This window comes from Tursiops truncatus, chromosome 2 (assembly GCF_011762595.2).
Source record: "Tursiops truncatus isolate mTurTru1 chromosome 2, mTurTru1.mat.Y, whole genome shotgun sequence".
NCBI classification, from domain to species: domain Eukaryota; kingdom Metazoa; phylum Chordata; class Mammalia; order Artiodactyla; family Delphinidae; genus Tursiops; species Tursiops truncatus.
Genome location: NC_047035.1, coordinates 45365989 through 45388500, shown reverse-complemented (window position 1 = coordinate 45388500; position 22512 = coordinate 45365989). Strand labels below are relative to the sequence as shown.

The window sequence follows — 22512 nt, the reverse complement described above, 5'->3', positions numbered from 1 at the left end:
TGACCATAAGAAGTGGTATATTTAGGGTAAACATGTCCCTAAGTTCCATCCACTTCTTGTCTTATGTACAAATGTACCTAAAAATTACTGTTTCTAAAATGACACTGAGGTTTTACTGAAATCATAAAAATGATAGAATTTTAAAATTCTAACCTAAAATCTGCTTTAGTACCAACCAGAGGAAATTAGATGGTTGTTTGTAGGCTAATCAAGAGTCCTTAAACTCCTCTATAGGAATGATACATTTCCCCTCTTTGTATTAAGAGACTAATGGCTACCCTCTTCAGTGAAGCTGGATCCTTTATCGCAGGCTCAGGAGACAGCCAGAGGTTTAGAGATAGATTGCTTTGAGGGCACTGGAACCGCTGAGGTGCTGAGTAACCCTACTGAGAAAGAAAAAAGAGGGTGGCGCTTCTGGAGTTAAAATAAGACAGAATGCATCATTGGAGAACACAGTGGCTGAAGACTGGCAGAATTCTCAACATCTCAGGCTACCACATACTGTTCAGTTTTCATGTGTACTTTGGAGGTGCTCTAGAAAGCTCTGACAAAAAATAATTAGAATTCAGATGTACAGTACATTTTTAGCCAGCCCATATAAAGGTGGTGCAGGAACTGTTCTGACGTTCATTACTTAAAAATTGGTCTTGTTCCCCTTTGTCAGTATGTAGCGGGAGGTGTTAGTGATGAGTCCTAATTTTATGTGTCTCTATCCACCCTCTAAAAGGTTTTGAATTATTTTGAACTCTCATAACATTTGAGGAGAGCCTGTAGGTGTTTTGTATATGTTCTGGACAATGCCTAGCATTCTGGGAGAGATTGATAAGAAGTAAGTAATAAACACATCTCGTTTGCCAGTGGACCAGGAAGATAGCTATCATTCCTTTAGCAAAGAGCAAACTAATAAGCAGGGATTCTGGCCAACCTTTCCTTTCTTCTGCAGCTTAAAGTTATTTACTCGGGCTTAATGAATGGCCATCGGCTGGCAGACACAACAGCTTCACAATATTTGCACACAATTTACTTGGGTCCGTTTAAAATTTCTCTCTCTCTTTGGCTCCAGGGATGCCCGAAGGAGAATTCAGAGAGAAACTCTGGAGACAGAGGAACGGATGATTTCGTTTTCTAGTGATAAAAAAAATCCATATATACACTAATATGTATAAAATGGATAACTAATAAGAACCTGCTGTATAAAAAAATAAAATAAAATTCAAAAATTCAAAAAAAGAAAATCATAAAGAAGAGAAAAAAAAAAAAATCCAGTCTGAGGGGCCAGGTTGGAGGGCCATGCAAGACGAAACCAGCTTTGGGGGAAGGACAGAGAGAGAGAGAGCAGGGCCCCCGGACGAAGGGAACTCCGCTGCGCCTCGAGCCCCAGAGCTCCCACCTTCCACCTAGCTGCGGGACGTCATCTCGGGAGGAAAGCCCCGGAATCCCGAGCCCGCCGAACGCTGGGACTTACCCGAGCGCGCGGGAGAGCGCGCGGGGTCCGAAGCGGCGACGCCTGTCCCTTTAAGGGGCCGGTCTCCGGGCACTGCCGGCCCAGACGCCGGGACGTGCCGGGGCCGCCCCGCCCCGAAACCGCCCGTTTCCTGCCGGGCGGCGCGACGGCACCTGAGGTACTGCGGCGGCGGCGGCCACTTGGAGCTGGCGGCTCGGGCTGTACTGCCGGCGCCGCCGCGTCTTTCTGGTATCCTTCCCCGGCCGCGCAGGGTAAGGGAGAGCGGGCCGCGCCGGGCCCAGGCTCCGGCCGCGGGGACCGCGGAGAGGGGAGGGTTGCGCTGGCCGCGGGGTCCCAGGCAGACGGGAGGGCCGCGTCGGGCGGGGGGGGGGGGGTGCGGCCGTGGGGCCGGGACACCGCCTGCTGCCGCCCCCGCCGGGTAGGCCTCGGGCGCCGGGTCGCCGCCGCCGGGCTCCTGCTTGGGCCGGGCCACTAAGGCTGGCGGGCTCCGAGCGGCCTCGCGGCCTCGCCGGGCCGCCGCGGGCCCGACCCCTGTTCCGCTGCGGCGTCTTGTCCGAGGACGTCTCCCGAGGGTGAGGTCGGCCGCAGAGGGCCTTGGGGTGACCGAGACACCTATTTTTAGTTGGGCGTGAGGGCCCCCGGGAAGGAAGGCGGATTACCGTATCCTCGGCCGGGGGACTGAGGGAGCGCGTCCCCGGAGGCCTCCCTGGGCGGGAGCTGGGCCACGCTTACGCCATGCTGGAATTCCAGTCCTCGCCGCTCTCGGGGTACTTGGTGAAGCGGCTTTCGGCCCTTCCAGTGCCCCCTTCCGCCGCCCTGTGCTCGCCCCCGGGTCCTAGAGAGGGGCGGTTGGCCATGGGAAAGCAGCGTGAGGGCAGAGTTTGGAAAAATCTGTGGACCGCCCTCGAGACGGGGGAAGTTATCCTTCCTCTCCCTGAGGGGTGTGTCTTCCTTACTGATTCCCCCTCCCCCCTCAGTTTCCAACAATGAGATTTTTGGCGTTGGGGACCTCGGCAGAAAACCCAGCCGGCAGCCTAGAAAAGTCGTACGGTAATCCGACAACTGGTGTGGCATGTGCAGCACCGCGCGTCGGTCGTGAGGCAGCATGTGTACCAGAGACCGGCATCCCCAGACGCGGGGAGCGGCATCCTAACCTCGGCCAGCTGCACCCTGATTAGGTTCAAGAGCGGGCTGTTTAATCTTAGCTCTTCCTTGTGGGAGGAAGCAGGAATCTAAATTCATGGTTGCGCCTATTCCAGAAAAGGATTTCTTAGCAGGTATCTGAATAAGCACTGCTTAAAAAGCTGCAGTTGAAGTTAACGGTTCAAAGTTGTGCTTTTTTTGAGACGCTTTGTGGAAACCCTTGAGAAATTTAGACACCCGTAGCCTGCTAAAGGTAAACACCTTGGGGTGAACTAAGCATTCTGAATTGTGTAGGAATTGTCTTAAAGTTTGAATTCTTGGTTAATTAGGTTGCACTTCTCCTTACCTCACCTAGCAGGTGAATGGCATCACTGTCTCCAGTCTGGCTAAAGTAGTTGCTGATGAGACTGTTATTATTGTCCCAAGAATAACACTGGAGTACTCTTGAATTGCTCTGTGTTTTGGGTAGACATACCTTGCTATAAATACTTTCATATTTAATGTGTTCTCTGATAAACAAGCCCCCGCCCCGCCCCCGACTCCCCATATCCTCTTGTTTAGGGATCTAACAAGAAATAACTGGGTTTATTGTTTGTAGATTCTAAGGAAAATTCATTAATTCATCCCTCTTACCCTCCCCCCAACACTGAGTTAGAAATCTCTTCTAATTTTGCAGCCTTAGCAGTGTAACCAACTCTATCAGGTGCACTTGGAGAGTGAAGTGTTCTATTTACCTTTGTGAGATTCATATTGAAACTTAAAATATAACAAAGCCTGATGAAATTTTTTCTTAAAAATATTAAACACTTTAAAATTATAAAGGGTATTGAGTATTATATAACCCTTTCTTGATGGCTCAGGGTCAACATGAAGAGCCATTAATTTATGAATGTGTTTCCAGTTTAGTATTTTCTGTATCCTCCTTTAATATCATAGTCTCTTCTGCTTGATGCAAGTGTTTTCATCTGTCTCTCACTCCAAGCCTCCTTCCAGTTTGTAGGCTTTAACCTGCTTTTAGTAGGGAGAACATTTTAATAATTAGATGTTAAAGGACAGCCAGTATGACTTTTATATTTTATTATTATTATTTTTTTTGTGGTACACGGGCCTCTCACTGTTTTGGCCTCTCCCGTTGCAGAGCACAGGCTCCGGACGCGCAGGCTCAGCGGCCATGGCTCACGGGCCTAGCCGCTCCGCGGCATGTGGGATCTTCCCGGACCGGGGCACGAATCCGTGTCCCCTGCATCGGCAGGCGGACTGTCAACCACTGCGCCACCAGGGAAGCCCCAGTATGACTTTTATAAAGGGCCTGAGAAGTGAAGGCTTTTTTGAGGCTTAACTTTAAAGGACTTGTGTTAAGATTGATACTGTGGGGAACTTATCTTGAATTTTACTTGAAATGTATGGAAGGTATATTTTTAATTGCATACTTATTATAATTTTTTATAGCAAAGAAAGTTTTAATCTAAAAGATCTCACAATACTTTGTAAAAAATTTAAGTTGTTAATAAACGTAATGGTATGGGTTTCTTAGGAATCTGACCTAATGTGTAAAAAGGAAATGAAGAGAGACTATGCTTTTCAAGAACATTCGAACGTTTGAGGATAACATCTTATAAGCTGCTTTTTCTGTGTACTGTTTATGTTTTTAGTTATTTTGAAGGTAAATCCAGAGGATACTTAGAGGCTAGAAGCAAGTAATTGTTTCTTTAGAAGTGATCACTTTTATGCATAAATAAAGTTGAGTTTCATTGCTTCCTCTTTCAGTTTTTGTGAACATGACTTTGGGTGTTCTGATCATAAAAGTGTAGTTTATGTACAAAGCACAGGTTAAACATTGGTTTAGATAAGAATGTAAGCTATTTTTTTCTGTAAACAGAAAATTAAACAGAAAGAGGAAAAGCCTTTAGTACCATAACTAAGGAGTTTGATTTAACTTAACCTTCTGTATGTGAGCTCTAGAAAGAGAAAAGTAATGACAGTTTATAACTGTTTGCATGCCAGGGTGTTTAATTGGTGTTTAAATGGTTTTTTTGGTCTTTGAGTTTGATTGCAGTGTTATTTAGGCTTTTAAAATTAATTTTTAAAATGGTATACGTTTTTAATTGGTTTTATCTTAAAAAGATAAAATAGGCAAAATAGTATACTTTTAGTACTAAGAATAGTTTTAGTAATGATTCCAGTAGGAAATCTAATATTCCTAGGAAATGTGTAAGAAGTGACCTCCTTTTAAAAAAAGTTGTGCTTTAGTATTTCACCTATCACCTTAACTACTACAGGCTGATTAAGAGCTTCTAACCTCAAGTCTAGTTTCAGCAAAGTGATTTGTACACTAAGTGGAACTTAAATGAATTGTTTATACTCCCCTCCTTCCAGGACATTGCTTTTTGGGTTTCTCTTCTCACTAATTGCTCTGCTCATTCTGTGTTTACGATTCGTTCTCATTCTTGAAGTGCTCAATCCTTGGTTCACTTTTCTTTTTATACTCCTCTGGTGATTTCATCCAGTGTCATGGCTTTAGATACCTATATGCTGATGGCTTCCATTTTTATATCTACAGCCCAGATTTACCTCCTGTATTCTGTACGACCTGTTCTGAATTTCTGTTTGGATGTAAAGTAGTAAACTCAAACTAAAATTCCATGTTCCTCTTTAAACCTGCTGTAGGGGCAGGCTGATCCATCTTATTAGATGGCAGTTCTATCCAGTATTCAGGTGAAAAGAAAAATGGAGTCATCCCTGACTTATCTCATTCATACTTGGCATTCTTGGCTCAATCTTACCTTGAAAATATATCCAGAATCAAATCACTTCTTACCACCTCCATTACTCATTAGGCTAGTCCAAACCAATCTTCTCTCTCTTGCCTAGATTTCTGCAGTTAACCTCTAATGGGTTTCTCTGCTTCTATCCTAGCTCTCTACAGTCTTTTTCAACAGAGCAGCCAGATCATACCACTTCTTTCCTCAGAACCCTGCAGTGACTTCCCATATGCAGAGTAAAATCCAAAGTACTTATGGTCTACAAGGTCTTACAGAATCTGGATACTCCTACTCTCCCCATCCTCCCTTATCTCTCCTAAGTTAGGTACTACTCTACGTCTTGCTTATTTCAGCTGTCTTAGAGCCTTTACACTGGCTGTTACCCCTTCTTCAATCATTTTTTCTGTAAGGTATCTACATGACTGATTGCCTTGTCTCCTTCAAGTCTTTGCTCTTGAAATGTTTTTCAAAACGATCTGCCTTCTATTTAAAGCTGCACTTCCCTACTTATGATCTCTGTACCCTGTTCTGTTTTACATAGCAGTTGTCACCTTTCAACAAACTATATAATTTCCTTGTTGATCGTGTTTATTATCTCTTCTCTCTGCCCCCAGACGTACGCTATAACGTAACCTCTATGAGGACAGGGCTTTTTGTCTCCTTTTGTTTATTGATGGATTCTAAGGGTTTAGGGCAGTGCTTGGCACATAACAGGTGCTCAATAAAGATTTATTAAAGATGTGTTCATTACAAGTGAATTAAAATCTTTATCCTACAGTTTTTTGTTGTTTTTTTTTTTTTACTGTGATGCATACCTCATTTTTGGACACATGTAGTTTTCAGTTTGCTCCTTTCCTAGGAACAGTCAGAGAGCAGAAGAAAAGTGGCAGGGAACCTTTGGGAACCCCTTGGTGGAGGGAGTGATGTTTAAATGTGGCGGAGACCGTCTTACCTGTCTCACGTGATTAGGACTATTAGTTAGGTAATATAAAAAGTTGGTTAAAGCAAGAACTCGAGGTATCTGTGCACTTCGTTTTAATTTTAAGCATTTACTTACTTTTATTTGCCTCTCTTTTTTTTTTTTTTTTTTTTTGCTGTATGTGGGCCTCTCACCGTTGTGGCCTCTCCCGTTGCAGAGCACAGGCTCCGGACGCGCAGGCTCAGCGGCCATGGCTCACGGGTCCCAGCCGCTCTGCGGCATGTGGGATCTTCCCGGACCGGGGCACGAACCCGTGTCCCCTGCATCGGCAGGCGGACTCTCAACCACTGCACCACCAGGGAAGCCCTTGCCTCTCTTTTTTATTTGGATCAATCTCTTGTCTTTGAGTAGGGGGTCTCCTGATCTTTTTTCTATACATCATTCCTTAAAAGCGTAATTTCTAGTATTGCTTTTTTTTAGTGTAATGAAACATTCGAATTCAAAATCATTCTAGATTTTTCCAATCCTTATCAAGGCCTTCCAAAGGATTTAACTTTGTTTTTGTAGAAATAACAGCTTTGTCTTTATTCTGTCATTTAATCGATTTATAGAAATAAGCAAATGTGTAGGTGAGTAGGTTGCTAGCCAGAAGCATTTAGCTTTCTGTAGACACTAGCCCATGTATTTTTAACCAAGGGGAGAAATGTCATTTAATCCAGTGAGAGGTCCTTTAAGATAGCTTCCATATTGAATCGTTTTCATGGGGGCCATAGGATCCTAGCTGCCTGCCATTACTAGAGAAGAATGTCATTTATCCACATTTCTTTATTTTTGGATCTGAGTGACATCTGCAATTAGTTATCAGAACTTATATGATTTTTAGTAATTACATTGTCTGTCAAGAGACCTGATGTTATGCTACATTCTCACTGGAAAATGTGGGATGATCATTATTTACTCTTACACATGAGTCATTTAAGTTGCTAAGGGAACAGTCTGGTCTGGAAGTCAGTAGTTAGGAGATCTGCAGGTCTTAGACCTTATTAATTCTAAGGTTTGTGCAAATTTCTTATTGCTCAGTTCTTTAATTGTATAATGTGTGGTGTAAGTGGAAAGAGTGTGGTTGCTAGGGAGTCTGAAGAACTTGGGTTTGAATTTGGCTTTGCTAGTTAATACCACTTACTGTATGTGTGGATTTACTTGCAGGAAACTCATTTGCCTTGCTTATATTATCTTAGTAGTTGCTACATAAGTGATAGCTAACATTAGAGTGCTTATTTGTTGTAAGGCTTTGTAAATATGTATAGTATCATATTTATCCTCTCTGCAACCTTATGAGATAGATAGTATTTGGTGGAAACGAGGGAGGCAGGTTAAATAATTTGTCCAAAGACACAGAGCAAGTAAAAGGAGGAACCTGAATTTGAACTAGATATTCTGACTCTAGAGCCCATTCTCATACATTGAGTTGTTTCGTAAGAATGCTTTCTGAAAAAAAGAGTAAGGCACTTGTCCATGTGCAGTTGTCTGATGTTAGGTATTAGAAAGCTACATGAAGGTTATAAAGATTTCTTTCCCCTGGAGTTAGAGGATTAACTCTTAAAGCTAGTGACTTAAATTTGAGAACTTAAAGTTTTCCAAGGAGAGAAAATAGTAAAAGCCATTTAAAACCAAATGCTATAAAGTGTTTTATAGAGAAAGCAATAGGTAGACTATGATCTTTTTAATTTACAAGAAAAATTTTCAGTCTTAATTCCTGTGTAGCGTTATGAGTTTTACTGCCGTGTGATCTTGTAGGCATTGCTCAGTGGTTATTTCAGAAAGGCCAACCCTGATCACCAGAATGAATCTTTATTCTTTGTCTCAGCCTTATTTTTCTTCACTTCATGATCAGTTATTACCTAACATTATAATATATGCTTGTTTATTTATATGCTTGATATCTGTTTCACCTCTAAGAATATAAGCACTATGAGGTGGGAACTCTTGCTCACCACTGTGAACTATATTTCTCACACTTAGGTAGTGCTCAGTTTAATGAATGAATAAATTGCCTGATGTTTGAAAATGATTGGGACTCATTGAGCCTTCTGCTTTACTTGTCATTTTTTTTTCAAATATGGATACTTTAATAGGAAATATTATATAATTATTTCAGTTCACAGTTTTCATTTTTTTGAAAAAGTACTTCATAATTTAACTATAAATTACCTACATGGCAATTATATAAGTGAGGAGCTAGATATATCACGTATTTTAAGGAACTCTCCATATCTAGCCATATTTAAATGACAGATCTGGAGTAAGAAATAATGATTAAAAAAAGCATTGTCCAAATACAAAAAGGCATGTAATACGTTCCTTTAAGGCTTAAATAATGACTTAGGAAAGTCGTATCGTTCCTTTCAGACACCACTGATTAAACAGATCATGAGAAAGTCAAACTAATAATGTTAAAATTTGCATGTATTCAAACAAACAAACTTGAGGCTAGAATTTGAAACTTCTTGACTTGGATTACTGCTAATTTTGCCAATTGCTTTACTTGTCATTTGTGCCATCTGCCTTCTCCATTAGCATGGCTAGTTGATTTACGTGCAATGCCATGGAAAGTGAGACTTCAAGAATAAGGGTTTCAGGTTTACTCTTGGGAGTGGGATGGCAAACAAAATTTAATGCACGAATTTCAGCCAAAGTACTTCTTAGTACTAGTTAATCTTGTTGATCAGCAATGTAAGTGTTCTGAGTGAAATATATACATACATTATTTAGTGATTGCATATGTTTACATCTGGTTACCTTTGAAGTAAATTTGAACAAGCTAGGCTGTACTTTGAAAGCTCTCCAGTGTTCTGAATGCTATGTTGTTGAACATTTAAAGTGTTTCCTTAAATTTTTTAAAAAATAAATTTATTTTTATTTATTGATTTTTGGCTGCATTGGGTCTTTGTTGCTGTGCGTGGGCTTTCTCTAGTTGCGGTGAGCGGGGGCTACTCTTCGTGCGGTGCTTGGGCTTCTTATTGCAGTGGCTTCTTTTGTTGTGGAGCACGGGCTCTAGGCGTGGGGGCTTCATTAGTTGTGGCACACGGGCTCAGTAGTTGTGGCTCGTGGGCTTAGTTGCTCCGTGGCATGTGGGATCTTCCCGGACCAGGGCTTGAACCCATGTCCCCTGAGTTGGCAGGCGAATTCTTAACCACTGTGCCACCAGGGAAGTCCTTTAAATTTTTAATATCCATGCACAGGTTGAATTCATTTGTGTGCTTTTGGCCTGTACTTGATTAGTTTATTGGGAAGTCATGTTCGTTTGAAATGTGTTCCATAATTATTTTACATAGTTTTCCTAACCTGGATATCTCAGGTTGGCTGAACATGATTTCTGTGAAGTGAATTTCTCAAGCTTCTCATATGATTTGGTATTTTCATTTCTGGGTATAGTTTCAGTTACTGTGGTGTATAATCCCTTTTGGTATCTTTTTTTTTCTGTTTTGTTTTTGAACACTGTAAATGGGATCCTTCTGTATGAGTTTATTTGCAACTTCCTTTTTCTCCTCAACTTTATTGTCCAAATATTCTTCCACCATCTTGTATATAGCTCTAATTCATTCACTTCACTTCTACCTGGAATTTCATTGTATGTATATTTGCCACCTTGTTTGTTATCTGTTGATGGGCACTTGGGTAGTTTGCAGTTTTCTTTTGCTATTATAAACAGTTCTGCTATGAATACCTTGTATAGGTCTCTTGGTGCACTTGCATCCCTACTGTCTCTAGTATCGTGTTTTAAAAAACTTTTTTGTTACTACTTACAATAAGAAATAAATTTTACGTTATGAGACTCAATACATTATCAGATGTATACATATGTAACAAAGTTTCTTGGGAAAAAAACCTCATGTGATACTAGTTTGTTTCATTAAGAATAGAAATGCTAATCAAGACCCACTGAGTTGATTTTTGCTACCCACTAGTGTTGAGGTTTGCAGTTTGAGTAAATTGTGTCAGACCATAACCTAGATAGGAGTGGAATTGCTGCATTGTAGGAGAGGTGCATTTTCAGCCTTACTGTAGGTAGCGCTGTGTTGTTTTCCAATATAATTGTACCAGTTTATTCTCCTCACTAGTGTATACATGTGATGGCTCCACATTCTGGTCTATACAGTTGACCCTTGAAAAACTCGGTGGGGTTTGGGATGTTGACCTCTGTGCAGTTGAAATTCTGCCTATAATTTATAGTTGGCCCGCCATATCTACCCTGTTCCTCTCAATCCATGGTTTGGCATCCACAGATTAAACTAACTGCACGTTGTATAGTACTGTAGTATTTACTATTGAAAAAAATCTGTATATAAGACCCTCACATTTCACTCCCATGTTGTTCAAAGGTCTACTGTACTTGATGTTGGTAAATACTAAAGTTAGACAGCTTGTTGGGTTGAATTGATATCTCGTAGTTTGTGCATTTTTGCTTACTGAGGGGAGATGTCTTTTCAGATGTTTCCTGGCCATTTTTGTTTCCTTTTCTCAGAAATGACTGTTGGGTTTGTTTTTCTTTTTGATAGGAGTTCTTTATATGTTCTGAATTCTAATTCTCTGCGGATCATGTATCACAAATGTCTTCCCATTTTGTGGCTTGTCGTTTTCACTTTTGTATGGTTTCTTTGTTAATAAAAGTTAAACATTTTAATTTAGTTGAATTTCTCAGGATTTCTCTTTTATGGTTTGTGTCTTTGTGTCTTGTTTAAGAAATCCTTTCCTACCTCAAGGTTATAAAGGTATTCTTTCTTGCATGTTGTGGTATAAAGTTCAATGTTGCCTTTCACAACTGTTTTCCCAGGAATTGATTTTTGTTTCTTCCCTTCTATGCTGCTGTTTTCTTTTCTCCGAAGTTCCACTACTTAGCATTTCAGTTTTTTTTTTAAGGACTAAAATGTGTGAATTTAGTAGATACTTTGAAATAAATCTTTTGAGTTACTAGTATTATGTATTGTCCACACCTTGCTTTTAGAGTCATAGGTAAATAATTATGTTAAGAATGTTAAGGTATGGATAGCTATCTAGTAAACTTGGAAGTCTTCACTCTCCCCCAACGCCCATATGACATTATAGATTTGTAAATAATCAGGGAAGTCAAGTCAGTGTTTGCATGTGGTTTTCTTAAGTTGTTATGGACATTTGTTGTGAAGTAGTCTGGTTAGTTATTTTCTTAAAGTTGCAGCTCCTTGTGCTTGGTATTTTGCAGTTTTACCGTAGTGCACTGTGACTGTGGACCTATTTCTCTATATCCAGCTAATACTCAGAGTATACATATAATCTGAGGAATCAGATCTTTCTTCAGTTTTGGAAAATTCTCAGCTATTTAAATATTGCTTCTTTTATTTTTACTTTTCTTCTCTTTTGGTAGACCTGTGTTGGAGTTTTTTATTCTCTGTGTATTTTAATTGCTCTTTCAGTTTTTTTAAAAAAAATTTTCTATGCCTTATACCAGGTGAATTTGGTACAGTGTAGCAATTTACTTTGTTCCTCTGCTACGGTCCAGCCTAGAGTTTATTCTGTCTATTGAGTCTACATGGCAGTATTTACAATTTTCATTTTTTTTTTTTTTTTTTTTTTACGGTGGCGGGCCTCTCCCGTTGCCTGGGTTCGTGCCCTGGTCCGGGAAGATCCCACATGCCGCGGAGCGGCTAGGCCCGTGAGCCATGGCCGCTGAGCCTGCGCGTCCGGAGCCTGTGGTCCGCAACAGGAGAGGCCACAACAGTGAGAGGCCTGCGTACCGCAAAAAAATTAATTAATTAATTAAAAAAATTTTTTTGTCAGACTGTTTCATAAAACTAATACCATCTGGTGTGAATTCATGTTTTTATTGGTTTTTTTTTCTTCCTCATCATTAGATTTCTTCCTATGTTTTGGATTATTGGTTTATTAAGTTCATTTTAAGTGGAGTTTTTTTTTTTTTAACGCTTTTCTAAGTGATCATTCCCACCCCCACCTCCAAATTATTTATTTATTTTTAAACCATTTGTGTCTGGCCCACTCTTCCTCTAGTTGCAAGCTAGGTTTATTCTGGGACAGTTAAAAGAAAAATGCAAGGTGGAAAGTGTTTCTAATGTGAAATCATGTACTGAGAAAGAGGGAGATAAGGATGTGTGTGTGTTTGTGCGTGTATGTGTGTGTGTGTGTGTGTGTGTGTGTGTGTGTGTATAGAGAGAGAGAGAGAGAGAACGAGAGAGCGAGAGCACATGCTCATGTTTAGAAGAGTATTGAATGAAATCTAAAAAAAATGACAGTTTGTTATGGGGGAGAGGAACACAGTGTAGAAGAGCACTACACTATGTTCTGAATTTTCCTTTTTCTTTATACCTGACTTTGGAGCCATGTAAATGTTTTACATAATTATTAAAAAATTTTTTTAGATCTCTAAAAATTAAAAGTAAAACAAAATAAATGAATTTTACATGTATTCACTTGGTGGATACCAGAGTGAAACTCCGCCAAGTGGCTTTAAAAGACAGTGACTTGACTCACTGATGATATTCCCCCTGAAATAGACCCTGGGAAGAGAGTGCAGGAAGGATGGCAAAGAAGAAAAACAAGTCTTGAACTATTATAATTTTGGTGGCAATGTATACATTGTATTTCAGTACTGTGTAATGTATGTATTGTGGGCTAATTGAAATGAATGAATATATTGGTTTTGTTGAAAACAAACTTTTAGCATTATTTAAAGAAGATGTAGGTTTTTTTTTTAATACTTATGATGTGGAGCATTTTTTAAAGGCTTTATTGAATTTGTTACAATATTGCTTCTGTTTTATGTTTTGGTTTTTTGGCTACAAGGCATGTGGGATCTCAGCTCCCCGACTAGGGGTCAAACCCGCACCCCCTGCATTAGAAGGCGAAGGCTTAACCACTGGACTGCCAGGGAAATCCCTTTTTTTTTTTTTTTTTGCGTTACGCGGGCCTCTCTCACTGTTGGGGCCTCTCCTGTTGTGGACCACAGGCTCCGGACGCGCAGCCTCAGCGGCCATGGCTCACGGGCCCAGCCGCTCTGCGGCATGTGGGATCTTCCCGGACCAGGGCACGAGCCCGTGTCCCGTGCATCGGCAGGCAGACTCTCAACCACTGCGCCACCAGGGAAGCCCCAAAAACCCTATAGTACTAAATTTGAGTAGAAGCCTCTGTATGCACTCATGCAATAACTTAACTTATTGAAATGTATGCATTTTCTGGCCCTGTTGACTTAAAAGGCCTAGAAACAGTGACCAATTCAATAGCAGTCTTGATGCTCACATTGTGGTCTTTAAATACCTTTTCACAATAAAAGTAAACTAGTGCTCAGAATGGGCATTTTCCAAGTCTGAGGCAGGAAATGTAGGAGATGAGCCTGCATATATTAATTATCAATAGTACCACAAGCTCAGAGGCTTGCAGTGACACACATTTGCACCACCCCCTTAACTGGGTCCTCTGCTACAGGGTTTCACAAAACTGCTATTATGGTGTTGTCCATGGCAGGGGTCTCATCTGAAGTTCAGCTGGGGAAAGATCTGCTTCCAAGTTCATGTGCTTGTTGGCAGCATTCAGTTCCTTGGAGGGTGCCCAACTGAAAGCCTTAGTTTCTTGTTGGCTGTTGTCTGGGAGGCTGTTCTTAGGTCCTTGCCTCATGACCCTCTCCATAGGCAGCTTACAACATGGCAGCTGCTTTCTTCAAAGCCAGTAAGGGAGAGAAAGAGTGACCTATTAACAGGGGTTACAGTCTTATGTAATATAATTATGTATATGTAATCATTTTTAACATTCTGTCACCTTTGTCATATTTTACTGATCAGAAGCAAGTCACAGGTCCCACTCATACTTAATGGAGGGGATTGTACAAAGGTGAGAATGCCAGGAGAGCAACTCGAGTTTTTTTTTTTCCCCTAGAATGTCTTGTCAGAAAGCAATAGAGCAACTAAAAACTATGAAGGTAGTGTCAAAACAACCTAGGAGCCATCCTGAATAAGATCCCATTGGTCAAAAGGGGGACAATTTCATTATATGCAGATGATATGATACTATATATAGAAAACCCTGAAGACTCCACATAAACACTACTAGAACTGATAAACGAATTCAGCAAGGTAGCAGGATACAAGATTAACATACAGAAATTGGTTGTGTTTCTTTACACCAACAATGAAATATCAGAAAGGGAATGTAAAAAAAACAATGCTTTTAGATATCGCAGCCCCCAAAATAAAATACTTAGGAATAAGCCTCACCAAGGAGGTGAAAGACTTATATGCTGAGAACTGTAAAACATTAATAAAGGAAATTGAAGATGATGCAAAGAAATGGAAAGATACCCCATGCTCTTGGATTGGAAGAGTTAATATTGTTAAAATTGCCATACTACCCAAAGCAATCCACAGATTTAATGTGATCCCTATCAAATTACCCATGACCTTTTTCACAGAACTAGAACAAATAATTTTAAGATTCATATGGAACCATAAAAGACCAGAATTGCCAAAGCAATCCTGAAGAAAAAGAACAAATTGGGAGCCATAACCATCCCAGACTTCAGACAATACTACAAAGCATGGTACTGGCACAAAAACAGGCATATGGATCAATGGACAGGATAGAGAGCCCAGAAATAAACCCACACACCTACGATCAATTAATCTTCAACAAAGGAGGCAAGAATATACAATGGGAGGGGATTCCCTGGTGGTCCAGTGGTTAGAACTCCATGCTTCCACTGTAGGGGGTGCAGGTTTGATCCCTGGTTGGGGAACTAAGATCTCGCATGTTGCGCGGAGCAGCCAAAAAAAAAAAAGGAATATACAATGGGAAGAAGTCTCTCCAGCAAGTGGTGTTGGAAAAGTTGGACAGCCACATGTAGATCAAAGAAGTTATAACGTGCCCTCTCACCATACACAAAAATAAACCCAAAATGGCTTAAAGACTTAAACATAAGACATGATACCATAAAACTCCTAGAAGAGAACATAGACAAAACATTCTTTGACATAAATTGTACCAGTGTTTTCTTAGGTCAGTCTCCCAAGGCAATAGAAATAAAAGCCAAAATAAACAAATGGGACCTAATCAAACTTACAAGCTTTTGCACAGCAAAGGAAACCATAAACAAAACAAAAAGACAACCTACAGAATGGGAGAAAATGTTTGCAAATGATGCTACTGACAAGGGATTAATTTCCAAAATATACAAACAGCTCATACAACTTGACAACAAAAAACCAACCCAATCGAAAAATGGGCAGAAGACCTTAATAACATTTCTCCAAAGAAGAAATACAGATGACCCATAGGCACGTGAAAAGATGCTCAACATTGCTAGTTATTAGAGAAATGCAAATCAAAACTACAATGAGGTACCACCTCATGCCGGTCAGAATGGCCATCATTAAAAAATCTGCAAATAACAAATGCTGGAGAGGGTAGGGAGAAAAGGGAAGCTTCCTACATTGTTGGTGGGAATGTAAGTTGGTGCAGCCACTATGGAAAACAATGGAAGTTCTGCAGAAAACTAAAAAAAGAATTACCATATGATCCAGCAGTCCCACTCCTGGGCAGATACTCAGACAAAACTATAATTCAAAAAGATACAAGATACACGTTCCCCTATGTTCATAGCAGCACTATTCACAGTAGCCAAGACGTGGAAACAACGTGAATGTCTATTGACAGATGAATGGATAAAGAATAAGTGGTACATACATACAATGGAATACTACTCAGCCATAAAAAGAAGTAAATGATGCCATTTGCAGCGACATGGATGCAACTAGAGATTATCATACTAAGTGAAGTAAGCCAAAGAGAAAGACAAATACCATATGATATCACTTATATGTGGAATCTAAAATATGACACAAATCAACCTATCTTGGGAACAGAAACAATCAGGGGCATGGAGAATAGACTGGTGGTTGCCAAGTGGGAGGGGGTAGGAGAGGGTTTGATTGGGAGTTTGGGATTAGCAGAGGCAAACTGGTATATATAGAATGGATAAACAACAAGGTCCTGTATAGCACAGGGAGCTATATTCAATATCCTGTGGTAAACCATAATGGAAAAGAATATGAAAAAGAATGTATATATGTGTGTAACTGAGTCACTTTGCTGTACAGCAGTAATAAACAACATTGTAATTCAACTGTGCTTCAATAAAAAATAAATTTAAAAAAGGGACAATTTGAACATCAGTAAAGAAAATAACTAATGAATTGAAACAAGTCAAGTATGTTTAATCCTTGAGTTCGTAATGATGCTAAAACTTAAAAAAATACTTTAGTTGCTCTTGGGCTAACTCATTATTTGACAGTTTTGATAGGTAAAGAAAAATAAGCATTTATCCTACTTTTCTTATATGAATTGGATCTCTGGGTGACCAAATAAGAGAAGTTTCTTTCTATAGATGTATTCTAATAAAGATGGATAGACTTTATATTTATTATATATTTTTTTGGCTGTGTTGGGTCTTCGTTGCTGCGCGCGGGCTTTCTCTAGTAGCTACTCTTCATTGTGCGCGGGCTTGTCATTGCGGTGGCTTTTCTTGTTGCGGAGCACAGGCTCTAGGCGTGCAGGCTTCAGTAGTTGTGGCACGTGGGCTCAGTAGTTGTGGCGCATGGGCTTAGTTGCTCCACGGCATGTGGGATTTTCCTGGACTAGGGCTCGAACCTGTGTCCCTTGAATTGATAGGTGGATTCTTAACTACTGCGCCACCAGGGAAGTCTCAGTGATAGGCTTAGAATGTCACCATTTTGCATCTCCTAATGAATAATGTCTAGGCGAAGATCACCAATAGTTGGTAATATCACAAAAAGATATCCAGATACTAGATACATCGTTTTGGAAGTATGCCATGCTGTCTGTGCCTTAGTCTTGCCCTCAGGTTATAATCCTGAATCTGATCTAGCCTTTAAATTTAACTACCAATTTATAGGAAATAGAAGACAAAACAAAAACAAAACACCAAAAAAACTTGTTAATACTGTGGGGATGCCATCAACAAAATTCCTACTGAGAATCTTTACAGGACAACTGCCTGGTTTTTCCAACCCCAAATTCTAAGAATTGCAAGAAAGTGAATAATAAAAGATACAGGGATGATGAATGGAAGGAGACGAGATAAATACAGTAAGTCCTCTACATACGAACGAGTTCCATTCTGAGAGTGTGTTCACAAGTCTAATTTGTTCATAAGTCCAAGTTAGCCTAGGTACCCAATTAACACAATCAGCTATATAATACTGTATTCTAATAGGTTTATAATACTTTTCACACAAAAAATAAAACATTTTTAATCTTGTGGTACAGTACATTGAAAAGTACAGTGGTACAGTACAACAGCTGGCATAAAGGGGCTGGCATCGAGTGAACAGGCAAGAAGAGTTACTGACTGGAGGAGGGAGAGGAGGTGGGAGATGGTAGAGCTGAAGGATCGTCAGCAATAGGAGATTGAGGGCAAGCTGCAGTTTCACTCACGCCTGATGTTGATGGAAAGCACGTTTGCATCTTTGAAAGCTCGCAACTCTTGAGTTTCGTATGTAGGGGACTTACTGTACATCAATCAATACAGAATAACTCAAAAAATATTTACACAGCAGTTGGGGAAATGGGAATACTGGCTGGATATTTGATATTAAGGGATTATTGTTAATTTTAAATGTGCTGTGAGCCTGGATTTTTGTCCTCTTTCCTTTCCAGGCTCAGAGCTCCTATAAAGCTATATAGCTATAGGTAATAGGTTTTCAGCCTGATTCTTTTTTTTTTTAAACTTTAAAAAAAAGTATTTATTTTTGGCTGCCTTGGGTCTTCGTTGCTGCATGCAGGCTTTCTTTAGTTGTAGTGAGCAGAGGCTTCTCTTCATTGCAGTGCGTGGGCTTCACATTGCAATGGCTTCTCTTGTTGTGGGGAATGGGCTCTGGGGTGCTCGGGCTTCCGTAGTTGTGGCTCACGGGCTCTAGAGCGCAGGCTCAGTAGCTGTGGTGCACGGGCTCAGTTGCTCTGCTGTGGCACGTGGGATCTTCCCGGACCAGGGATTGAACCTGTGTCCCTTGCATTCGCAGACATATTCTTAACCACTGTGCCACCAGGGAAGTACCCAGCCTGATTTTTTTTCATACATCTTCTTTCTCCCCCTACCCCACCACCCAAGCTGTGCAAATTCTATTCCCATACCCACCTCTTGGTGTCAAGCAGCAAACCTGGTTCTGTTCTGTTGCTGTTACCTGTGGGAGCTGAACTTCTCTGACCATTTGCCTGCTATAGTCAGTATCCAGCCATCTTTCCCATTCTTTATTCCCTGTGCTCCATTTTAGATACTGTATGGTTTATTCTTTTGAATTTTTATTGTTTCTAGCTCAGGGATATATTTATTTTCGTTTTGGGTTCAACCATATCTTTTTGATAATCTTATTTTTCATCCATTTTTTTTTTAATTGAAGTATAGTTGATTTATAATGTGTTAGTTTCTGGTGTACAGCAAAATGATTCAGTTATATACTTTTTTATATTTTTCAGTGTGGTTTATCACAGGATATTGAATATAGTTCCCTGTGCTATACAGTAGAACCTTGTTTTTTTTTTTTATTGATGTATAGTTGATGTACAATAAGATATAATTTACAGGTATATAATATACTGATATACAGTTGTTGTTTTTTTTTCTCTCAATCCCTAACTCCCTAACTATCCCTCCCTGACACCCTTCCCCCCGGTAACCATAAGTTTGTTCTCTGAGTCTGTGAATCTGTTTCTGTTTTGTAAATAAGTTCATTTGTATCATTTTTTTTAGATTCCACATATAAGTGATATCATATGATTTCTCTTTCTCTGTATGACTTACTTCACTCAGTATGACAATCTCTAGGTCCATCCATGTTGCTGCAAATGGCATTATTTTAGTCTTTTTAATGGCTGAGTAATAGTCCATTGTATATGTGTACCACAACTTCTTTTCATTCCTCTGTTGATGGTCGTCCATGATTTTATGTGTTTGGATAGAAGCATCCTTATTGGAAGTCTTCATCTTTTCATTTCTACCTATTATAATCTTGTTTTTGAAGCGCAACTTAGTGTATCCTGAGTGCTCTTGTTTAGTGATCTGTTCCTTTGCTCAAATCTGCTCTCTTTTAACCTTTTTTTTAAAATTATTTTTTATTTCTATTTTTTTAATTTTGGTTATGCTGTGTGCCTTGTGGGATCTCAGTTCCCCCACCAGGGATTGAACCTGTGCCATTGTAGTGAAAGTGCTGAATCCTAACCACTAGACCACCAGGGAACTCCCTGCCCTCTTTTAATCTTGTTGGTTGTTTTTCAACTTTATAGATTAAGTTTGATTTTAGTATCACACTAATTTGTTATGACTACAGTCAATTAAAATCCTAAAGCCTTGAAGTATGATTCTTGTTGCTGCTAGTTCATCTCACTCATCCTATGTTTCTTTAGTTTGTTTTGGAGTACAGGTATCCCTTGCTAGTCCAACTCAGGCTGGGTAATTTTTTTCTTTTTTGAGGTAGCACTGGTATCCCTTGCTGTCTGAACTCTTGTTGCTTATTGTTCCAAACTTGGGAATCAAATATATGTATCCTTTGTTTAATGACTTGAATTCATTCTTGAAAATTCTGCTAAGTGAAAAGCCATTACATGAAAACATATTTCCTTTAATTTTTTCCTACATATAAACTTAATTTTTTTAATTGAAGTATAGCTGATTTACAATGTTTCAGGTATATAGCAAAGTGATTCAGTTATATATATATGTATTATATATTTTTGTATATATAAATTTTAAGATTCTTTTCCATTATAGGTTATTACAAGATATTGAATATAGTTCTCTGTGTTATACAGTAGGTCTTCGTTATCTGTTTTTATTAGTAGTGTGTATCTGTCAAAGCATATTTTCATTCATTTTTAATGGGAAATTATGCTCTGTTTTATCTCAACCAATTTTTACACATAGGAAAATATTAATCTAGAAATGAAGATGAGTTTATACAAGCATAAGCAACACTTTGAAAGTAAATAAATATACTTGGTCTTAAAATGTAATGTGATAGGGACTTCCCTGGTGGCTCAGTCGTTAAGAATCTGCCTGCCAATTCAGGAGACACGGGTTTGAGCCCTGGTCCGGGAAGATCCCACATGCCGCGGAGCAACTAAGCCCATGTGCCACAACTACTGAGACTGTGCTCTAGAGCCCATGAGCCACAACTACTGAGCCCGTGTGCTGCAGCTACTGAAGCCTGCATGCCTAGAGCCTGTGCTCCACAATAAGAGAAGCTACCGCGATGAGAAGCTCGTGCACTGCAATGAAGAGTAGCCCCCGCTCGCTGCAACTAGAGAAAGCTCGCGTGTAGCAATGAAGACCCAATGCAGCCAAAAATAAATAAATTTGTTTTAAAAAAAATGTAATGTGATAAAATGAAGGGGTATTGTATTATACTTGCCAAAGGAGGAAGAGAAAACTTGGTTGTGGTGGTGGTTGATGAGGTGTAATTCTTTGGAAAGTCTATTCTTATTATACCATTTTTTTCACCAATTTTAACCTTCCTGGAGCTCAGGGTTATCTTACATTCAGTCTGCACTTAAAAGTCAAATTGTGGTACAGATAAGCACTTTTAGTGGAATAAAGGCCAAACACAAGTCCTTTAAGCAATGTGGAAATAGAATACAGGCAGAAAATACTGAAGAGTTGTAGGAGATGATAGCTTTGCATCCCTCTTGCTTGGCAGTATGTGCAGAAAGCACATGTTCTCAGTTCATCCAAATGTGTGCAGTACATCAATACATATGATGTGTTCCAACTGGATACCATTGTATTGATTAAATTGTTGAGTGTACCTTTAGCTGAAATTATAATGTTGAAATTTTTATTCTTCATAGAATATTTATTTTATGTGTATTTTAGGCGAATAACTAATGTTTATAGTAGTAGTTTGAAAAGTAGTACTTTTCAAGAGTCATTTGATGAAAACCAGTTAACTGAACGATTATATGAGGTAGGTCTGTAGATTGTAATAACATGGTATCCCTCCTTATCTGAGATAGCTATTGGAATTCCTGCTGTTCCAGCTAGGGAACTGAAAGAGTTTAGTAGCAAAGGATAAATAAAAATCTTATTTTATGAAACATTTTTAGTTGGTTTGTCCTTTGTTCTCCTATTCTGAGTTCAGCACATCTTTGTAAACTGGCAAGCTTGTCGTATTATCAGGGCAATGGATGGATTAAAATGTGACTAAGGTCAGGCAAAGAACAGAGTCTGATACATAATAATCCTCTTTCTAAACTATTAATTAGCAACTTTGGGATATGATTATTTAACCTATTAAATATTCTCTAATTTCTACTACTCTTTGGCCATGTTTTAGTACTTACCTATCTTGTTTCCAAGGATAGCTTGTATACATTATCAAGTGTTTTGTCAAAATCACACATTCTAATTTTTCCTAATTTAGTAAACCTTTTATTAAAAAAAAGACATTGAAATGACTTGTTTATAGTGAATGACTTTCGATGCTCCTAAATTCTTTAGTTAGTGACATTGTCTGAATTTACACACAGTGAGTTCACCTATTTTAATTCGATTGCTTTCTGCTCTTTTTAGTATATGATAGCTTTTACTTTTACTTTTTTTTTTTTTTCCCTTAACCTTTTCAGGCATCTTCTAATAGTGGGGAAAGCAGAAGTCTTTCGGGGATCTTGAAATGTAGGATCCTGGCAGCTGTGTACTGTCTGTTGAAGGCAGTACTGTATCTATCTTTGCATGGCTTTTGAGGTTGTATAAATATGGTTTCTAAGCACAGTGTTCAGAGCAAGATGGCTGTAGGATAAGGACCTCTACTTGTGACTGTATTTCATTTTTTTCTAGCTTTATTGAGGTATAATTGACATAACATTGTGTAAGTTTATTAGCTTTGAAGTTTATAATACATTATTGTTGACTGTAATCACTGCTGTGCATTAGATCTCCAGGACTTTTTAATGTACTAGTTGTAAGTTTGTACCCTCAAAAAAAAACTCCCCAAAGCCCCAGGTAAGCACCACTCTTCTCTGTTACTATGAATTCAAGATTCCACATGTGATATCATACAGTATTTGTCTTTCCTTGTCTTATTTAGCATAATGCTCTCAAAGTCTGTCCATGATATTGCAAATGGCAGGATTTTCTTCTTTCTCATGGCCAAATAATATTCCATTGTATATATGTA

General features: G+C 39.4%; 1 protein-coding gene across 14 annotated transcripts in view; it reads left to right on the top strand.

The window, feature by feature from the left end:
• The first annotated feature begins 1583 nt into the window (after window positions 1–1583).
• KTN1 (kinectin 1) overlaps window positions 1584–22512 on the top strand; it is a 118421-nt gene continuing 97492 nt past the window's right edge. For 13 of the 14 annotated variants that reach the window (XM_073800430.1, XM_073800429.1, XM_019923717.3 and 10 more), the window contains exon 1: window positions 1606–1716. The gene's annotated coding sequence lies outside the window, so the exon portion shown is untranslated. Of the gene's footprint in view, window positions 1717–22512 lie in introns of all 14 variants that reach the window. The other variant, XM_019923678.3, reaches the window with a different exon arrangement.